At 34.1% G+C, this 8,528-nt stretch overlaps 1 non-coding gene across 1 annotated transcript; it reads left to right on the top strand.

Moving 5' to 3' along the window:
* Positions 1-2,651: 2,651 nt before the first annotated feature.
* On the top strand, positions 2,652-2,758 carry LOC115936089 (U6 spliceosomal RNA). Its single transcript, XR_004071673.1, has one exon. It is a non-coding gene; the product is annotated as a U6 spliceosomal RNA (small nuclear RNA).
* The last annotated feature ends 5,770 nt before the right edge of the window (positions 2,759-8,528 follow it).

The raw sequence follows: 8,528 nt of genomic DNA on the forward strand, positions 1-8,528 counted from the left end.
GAGATCTGATAGTTTTATAAGCATTTGACAATTCCTGCTCCACACGCTCTCTCTTGCTTGCTGCCATGTAAGACAGGTAGGCTTCCCCTTCCACCATGACTGTAAGTTTCCTGAGGTCTCCCAAACCATGTGGAACTGTGAATCAATTAAACCTCTTTTCTTTATAAATTACCCAGTCTCGGAAAGTTCTTTATAGCAGTGTGAAAACAGACTAATACACTATTCCAAAGTCTGAGGAAGCTGAGAAGCTGAAGGAAAAGGCTGACAAATACAGTTTCTTAGAAAGAAAGATTTAATAGGGACTTATGAACAGAAGCCATGTCTGTGTCACAAGCAGCAGTGAGATGAGATCATGGATCCCCGCCTCAATTCACTTTATAAAGCCAACACCTAATTCAAAAATTAAAGATGGTTTTTAAAGACTAATGTCCTTCATGAATAAAGATGCAAATATTCCCAACAAAATATTAGCAAATCTAATCCAGAACATATAAAAAGAATGTATGCCACAACCAAGAGATATTTTTTCTCTCCAAGGATGAAAGTTTGGTTCAATACATAAAATTTATCAATATAATTTGTCACATTAACTTTTTAAAGAAAAAAATTACAAGATATCAACTGATACAGAAGAGATATTTGACAAAAATAAATTGATAATAAAACTCTCAGAAAATTAGAACTAGAAAGAAACTGTCTCAACCTGATAAAGAGCATTCACAAGAAGCCTACGGTTAACATCATACTTAATATTGATATACTAAATATTTTACTCCAAAGATTAGAAATAAAGCAAAGATGTTTATTGTTACCACTCATATTTAACAGTGCATTTCAGTCTTAGCCAGTGTAATAAGGCAAGGCAAAGAAATATAAAGCATAATGATTGGGAAGAAAGAAATAAAATTGTTTGTAATTGTAGATGGTATGACAATTATAAGGCATCAACCAAAAAAAATGAAAAACAATTTTGAGAACTAATAGTGACAAGGTCATAGGACATAAGAGAAATTCAAAAAATTGAAAATTTCTATATGCTAGTAATGAAAAAATTGAAAATCAAATTTTAAAACATAATACCATTTACAATTACTACAAATAAGGAACACTTAAGTATATGTTGAACCAAAAATGTAGAGAATCTACATTCTAAAAACTTTAAAATGCTGGTGAAGGAAATCAAAGATGACCTAAATAAATGGAAAGACATAATGTGTTTATGTTTTGGAATATTCAACATAGTGTCAATTTTCCTCAAATTAAAATACAAGCATACTACAATTTCTACCGAAATATCAAGAAAATTAGTTAGAAATACAAACCAGGTAATTTTGAAATTTATATAAAAGGCCAGATGACCCAGCATAGCCAAAACAGACTATTTCAATAAACAAAACTGATCACCAAACAAAATTAATCACTGAAGAATTTGAACTAAGGAGATACTAATTTCTACAGGCAGAATAAAGCCTGAAAATGAAAAATTCATTCAATGGGCCATAGCATTACCCTAATAGCCAATCCAAATAAGGACATTACAAGAAAAGAAATCTATAGACCAGTATCTCTTATGAACATGAACAAAAAAATCCGCAGCAAAATATTAGCAAATTCAATACAACAATGTATAGATCTGAACAGATATATCACCAAAGAAGATTTACAGATGAAAAATAAGCATATGAAAAAATTCTTAGCACCATTTGTCATTAGGTAATTGCAAATTGAAAAAAAATGATGAGATACCACTATACACCAGTTAGAATGGCTAAAATTGAAAAAAAAAATAACTGAAAATACCAAATACTGGCAAGGATGTGGAGCAACAGAAACTTTTGTTTATTGCTGGTAGGAATGCAAAATGCTACAGCCATTTTGAAAGAAATGTTGGCAGTTTCTTATAAAGCTAACATAGTCTTATCATATGATCCAGCAATCATAGTCCTAGATATTTGTCCAGTTAATTTGAAAAAATATGTCCCAGAAGAGGGAAAAAAATGACATGCAACCACTTTTCATGGCAAGGTGAAACAAGATTAAGCACTCAGTATATTTCAATATCAGAGAAATTTGTTTAAATTTTTGGCAGAGTTTTAAAAAATGTATCCCCAACTAAAATGGAGAAATTAGGTAGAACATAGTCTGCTAAATATTTCTAGAATTCAAGGTACCTTTGAAAAGAATTATACATAGAAGAAATCTTTTAAAACAGAAGTGTTAAAATCTTGTATATTTAAAAAGAGAAACAAAAATTTCCTAGAAGGATGTACTAAACAGTTGATTTCTCACATTATGAAGGAACTGTCCTGCCCTCAAAACTTCTCCATGTCCATATAACTCACAAGCACACAAAATTTTCAGGATAAAAAAATAAGCATCTCTGCTTACCCAACCATATGTCTTATAGAACAAACAGGAAAAATGGAGAAAGAAGACAGATATTTCCAAATTGAATCAACTTACTAACAAACATATTCTTTATAATATCTGTAAAGTTGCCTCAAGGCAAAATAATCAGATTAAACAATTGGCTCTTAACCACAGCATGTTAAGAAAATCATAGAGCTACCAGGATGATGTCTTTGGGTTACCACCCAGGTACTGTCACATATAGATAAGAAAAAAACAGTCACCGATAGGAAAGAATTGGGATGCTCAATTTGTCAGCACATATACTAAAATTGAAATGATACCAAGTAAATTAGCATGGCCTCTGCATAAGGATCACATAAAACTTTGTGAAGCATTACGTATTTTGGGGATTGGATAGTTATTGTTTAATGGGTATGAAGTTTCAGTTTTACAAGATGAGAAAGTTCTAGAGATGGATGCTGGTCATGGCTGAACAACAATATGAATGTGTACTTACTGCCACTGAACTATACATTTAACAGTTAAAATGGAAAATGTTATGATATCGTGCAAGGTGTCAGAATTGAAATGGAGTAGCTTGTGCCAAACCCTAACAAAATAAATAAATAAAGCCAGGAGGTTGAGAAGGGAGAACTCTCATATACACATGCCTGTGGAAAAAAAATCTAATACGAAGACCCTGAAGGGCTCTTACGCACATATGCCTATAAGAAGAACATTTGCCAAGGACTTTATAAACTGCAGTTTGCTACATGAGTCACAAGGACAGCTAGCTGGATGGACGAGAATACTTGCATGACACACTGTCTCCACTAATGAACTGACGTCAACTCCTGCGATAAGCCCCTGTACCCAATTGTTCTCTGTTTTAAAACAAATTAAATGTACTTTTTTCTTTTGCCTTTAAAGCTTCCCCTTGCCTTAATCCCTCCGGATATACTTAACGATCCTACAAGCCCTTACAGCCTAGATTTGCAAATCCTCTACACGTTCCCGAATAAACTCAGTAACTTTAGGGAATCTCTGTGTTACTTAGGTTGACAATGGATATATTTTACCACAATAATACAATTTTTAAAAAGGATTCAGGAAATATGAAAATGGTTCAGTTCTTCCCAAAATCACTTTTCCAACTTAATTCCAGGTTTGTGAAGTTTTTGTTTTCATGATTTATTTCCTTGAGGTAAAAAAAACACCTACCTTGCTCTTTTTTAATTAAACACATTTGGAGACAATTACAGATTCACATGTAGCTGTGAGAAATAATATGGAGAGATCTCATGTACACATTACCCAATTTCCCCATAAAAACAACTTGGAAAACCATTGTACAATACTATCACCCACTACACTAAAATTGATAGTCAAAATACAGAACATTTTCATCACACGAGGATACTTCATTCACCTTTTTATTTCCATAGCCATTTCCCCCTTGGTCCTGCCCTCTCCTTAACCCCGGCAGCCACCAATCTCTTCTCCATCTCTATAATTTTGTCATTTCAAGAATACTATATAAGTAGAATCATATAGTATGGAAACTTTTGGAATTGCCTTTTTTATTATTCAGCATGATTATCTGGAAATTCATCCAGGCTGTTGTGTGTATCAATATTTGGTTTCTTTTTATTGCAGAGTAGTATTCCATGATATGGATGTATCACAGTTTGTTTAACTATTCACTTATTGAAGAACATATGCATAGTTTCCAATTTGGAGCTATTATGAATAAAGCTGCTATAAACATTTGTGTACAGGTGTTTGTGTAAGCTACGTTTTTATTTTTTCTAGAATAAATGCCCTGGAATGCACTTGCTGAGTCATGTGGTAGTTGCATATTTAGTTTTATAAGACACTGACAAACTGTTTTGCAGAGTAACTGTACCTTTCACATTCCAAGCAGCAATGAATGGGAGATCCATTTGTCTGCATTCTTGTCAGCATTCAATGTTGTCCCTCCTTCAATTAATTACTTTTTTAGGCATTCTGATACATGGTAGTGATATCTCATTGAGGTTTTAATTGCCATTTCCCTAATGGCTAATAATGTTGAGCATCTTTTCATATGCCATTGTATATTTTAATGACATTTCTCTGCATGTAATTTGCCCATTTTCTAATTAGATTTTTGTAATTTTGTTTAGCTTTGAGAGTTCTTTATATAGTCTAGATACTGTTAGATATGTTGGATATTTTGTTTACATATCTTTTATCCTACAATGTAGCTCATCTTAACAGGATATTTCATAGAGAAAACATTTTTAAATTTAATGAAGTATTACTTGTCAGTATTTCTTTGTATAAATTGTCTTTTGCTGTCAAGTCAAAAAATTCTTTTTCTTATTCTAGATTTTGACAATTTTCTATTTTTTAAAGATTTATAGTTTTGCATTTAACATTTAAGTTCATAATCCATTTTGAATTAATTTTTTATAAGGTGAGATACATATCAAGTTTCGTTTTTTGCATATGGATATCCAGCTTCTCTAGCACCATTTATAAAAAAGGCTGTCTTTCCTCCATTGAATTGCTTTTGCATCTTTGTCAAAAATCAGTTGGGCATATTTGTGTGATTATATTTCTGGGTTTTCTATTCTGTTCCATTAGCTATTTATCTATCCCTCCACCAATGACACACACTTTTTTTTTTTTTTTTTTGAGTCAGGGTCTTACTCTGTCACCCAGGCTGGAGTGCAGTGGTGCAATCTCGGCTCACTGCAACCTCTGCCTCCTGGGCTCAAGGAATCCTCCCACCTCGGACTCCCAGGTAGCTGGGACCATAAGCACGTGCCACCACTCCAAGCTAATTTTTGTAATTTTTTTGGAGATGGGGTCTCACTGTGTTGGCCAGGCTGGTCTCAATATCCTGGACTTAAGCATTCCACCCGCCTTGGCCTCCCAAAGTCCTAGGATTACAGGCATGAGCCACTGCACCCAGCCAACACACAGTCTTGATTACTACATATAATAGCTATTGAAATTTGGAATGAATTTCTCCCAAAGGTGATTTTTATCTAGTTCTATTGTCTTTCTATATAAATTTTAGAATAATTCTTTCTATATCTGTAAAAATCATATTGTGATTGATGGAAATTACATTAAACTTGAATATCAATTAGGGGAAATTGATATTGTTAATATGTTACATCTTCTAATCCATGAACATGATGTACTTTCTCTGAACTCATCAGAGTTTTATAGTTTCAGCACACAGGTCATGAACATGTTTGTTAGATTTACACATAAGTATTTCATTTTTGTGCAATTTTACATGGTATTGTACTTTTAATTTTTATCTTCACACATTCTTTGCTAGTATGTAGAAATACCTTTTATTTTGGTAGGTGTAGCTTGTATCTTGTGAGTTTGCTGCACTCACTTATTAGTTCTAGAAAAGTTTTGTAGGTTCCTGGAGATTTCCTATGTGGACCATCATGTCATCTGCAAATAGGGACAGTTTTTTTCTTATCAATCTGTATTCTTTTATTTGCTTTTCTTGCCTTATTCCACTGGCTGCAATATCCGGTACTATGTTGAATAAGAATGACGAAAAATAAATTGTTGCCTTGTTCCCAATCTCAGGGGAAAGGCATTCACTCTTTCACCATAAAATATAATATTATCTGTAGCTTTTTTATAGATGCTTTTTATCAGGTGAATAAAATTTCCTTATATTTCTATTTTTCTGAGAGTTTTTATCATGACTTGGTGTTGAATTTTGTCAATGCTTCTTCTGCATAATGTAATCTTTTTTAGCCTGTTAATATGATTAAATACATTAATTGATTTTTAAATATTGAACTTTCCTCACATCCCTAGGGGGTGGAAAAACCATTTGGTTCTAGTGTATAATTCTTTTTACATATTGCTGAATTCTATTTGCTAATATTTTCTTAGAAATTTTTGTGTTTATATTCTTGAGGGATAATGATCTGTTGTTTTCTCTTTTGTACTATTATTATTTTATTTTATAATAAGAGCTTTATAAAATTCACTGGAAATTGTTCCCTCTTCTGTTTTCTGGAAGAAGTTGTGTAGAAATGGTCCAGCATCATGTGAAAGAAAGTTAGGATTAGTAAACTTTTATTAGAAAAAACAAAATTGTTCCAATTTTAAAAACAAGAACCACTGGACTAAATTATACACTGGTACCAATGGTTTTGAGTTTCTCCACACATTGACTCGTGAGTGGTAATTGCTGTGTTTGGAAAACACACAAACTGATGCCCTTCTCTTGCTCCCAAACGGCGCCTGAAACCTCTCAGCACCTGCAGTGAAAAGCCCTGTGAAACATGTCCAGATGATAGAGAAGCCCAAAAAGTGGGACGATTCTTTCCCTGGCACTTGACAAAGCCTCAAGGCTCTCTTTCTGAAATGTCATCAGAAGGAACCTTCACACTATTCTTACTGTTGCTTAGGCTTTTGTTTTATTTAGCATATTAGGTCCAAGGAAATTATGCCCAGCAAGGACCACTGCAGTATATAAATGCTTTGGTTAATTTGAGCTCTCGTTAATATCTCTTGGTCATTTATTCCGAAGTGGCTATAATGCAGTTGGCCCGGTAAAAAGCTGTTGTTGAAGATCTGCTAATTAAGACAGTTTGACTTAAAAAAAAGTGTTAATTCAATATTCGACAAATGTTTGGTTGTTTGTCTATTCTTTGGTTGCAAAAGGTATGGCAAACACTATGCTTTGTTCTGGAACATAATAGACAAAAACAGAACTGACTGTGGGAGAGACAGATACAAATGAAACAATCACAAAAACAGGCACTTTACAAAGTGTGACATAGACTATGATAGACAATAAAAGTGACCAGGTTTGTGAGTCAAGAAAGGCTGGTATTGAGATATAAGGATGAACTGGAGATAACTAGTGGAGGCTACTCTATGTGTGCCCTAAGAGGTAGATATCACTATGCAAAGTTCAATAAGACACAGTACTGGGCTCTAGAGCTCATAGTCAGCATTTGTACTAGACCTCAGAGAATGAAAGAGATGTTTAGGACAGAAAAGTAAGGAAGGGTGATTTCAAACCAAGGGAACAGAAGCACAGTTTGCTATTCTCTAACATAGTATCTTCTAAATTCAAAAAAGGAAACCAGCCCAGGGGCACATACAGTTTCCAACAGACAGAGAAAATCCTTCCTGTATTACTTATCAGCTGATTCTAAAAATCCTCTGTGGACTTCTTAAACTGCATACTTAAACTGCCTGCTTGGGTGGGGGTACAACAAAGGCCTGGGCTCACTCAGCCATGTGCTTTGTGTACTTAAACTTAGACACTTTTGTTATGTCTTTCGTGGAAACAAGCAAAGTAGAGGTCACCGAGGAGATGGTGCTCTCAGCCAGCTGGGGGACCCAAAATTCCATAACAGGATCTATCTCTGCTCACTTTCACTGAAGAGTAGAATTTTCAGAGGGAGCGGGATTATGGCAGGCCTACTTTCATCGGCAGACCCATCCATTGCTCACAGGATTCTGTTTTAAGCTCCATTTCTTTTCAGCTTTTTATCCAGGGAGTGAGATATGTATCCTGTAGTGTTATATAAAGGGGCCATTGTACCAGGATAAATTTAGCCTTAACAAAGGACTGCTCTTGAAGGCTGTCTTAATCCTGATCCATTTTATTGCTTTCTTTCATGACATGATACATAAAGCTATGAACATACTGAGGATGACTATTGTTGAGGATAGTTGTTCCTTCTGTTCTAAGTATAAATTGCATTATTTTTTAAATATATAATCACTTGAAAAGAGGAATCCTATAACTGGACTATTTATATAACCAGTTCTACAACAGATGCAGTGTAATCCTATGTATTAACAAGTGGATCTCAAATACCTTGATGGTGAGATGATGATTAACTTTATTTAACCTCAGGTGAGATGATGAGAAAAATAGGTGTCTTCCCACCTCATTGCCATGTTAAGAAGCTTCAGGGCATCTTACTTAAAAGGTGTTAATTGTATAGCAGAGGAATGCAACTTCAAGAGGTATAGAAAAAGAGCCTTTGAAAAACCAGAGGATGATTATGTTGGTGAATGGTGTCCAGGTAAATAGCATTTCTCTATCCAGGAATCACACCTGTATCTATACCACTTATAGCAAATATGGATGCTGGATGGAGAGGTGTTTTTACTGTTAATTACTG

This window comes from Gorilla gorilla, chromosome 8, assembly GCF_029281585.2.
Source record: "Gorilla gorilla gorilla isolate KB3781 chromosome 8, NHGRI_mGorGor1-v2.1_pri, whole genome shotgun sequence".
In the NCBI taxonomy this organism is placed as follows: Eukaryota; Metazoa; Chordata; class Mammalia; order Primates; family Hominidae; genus Gorilla; species Gorilla gorilla.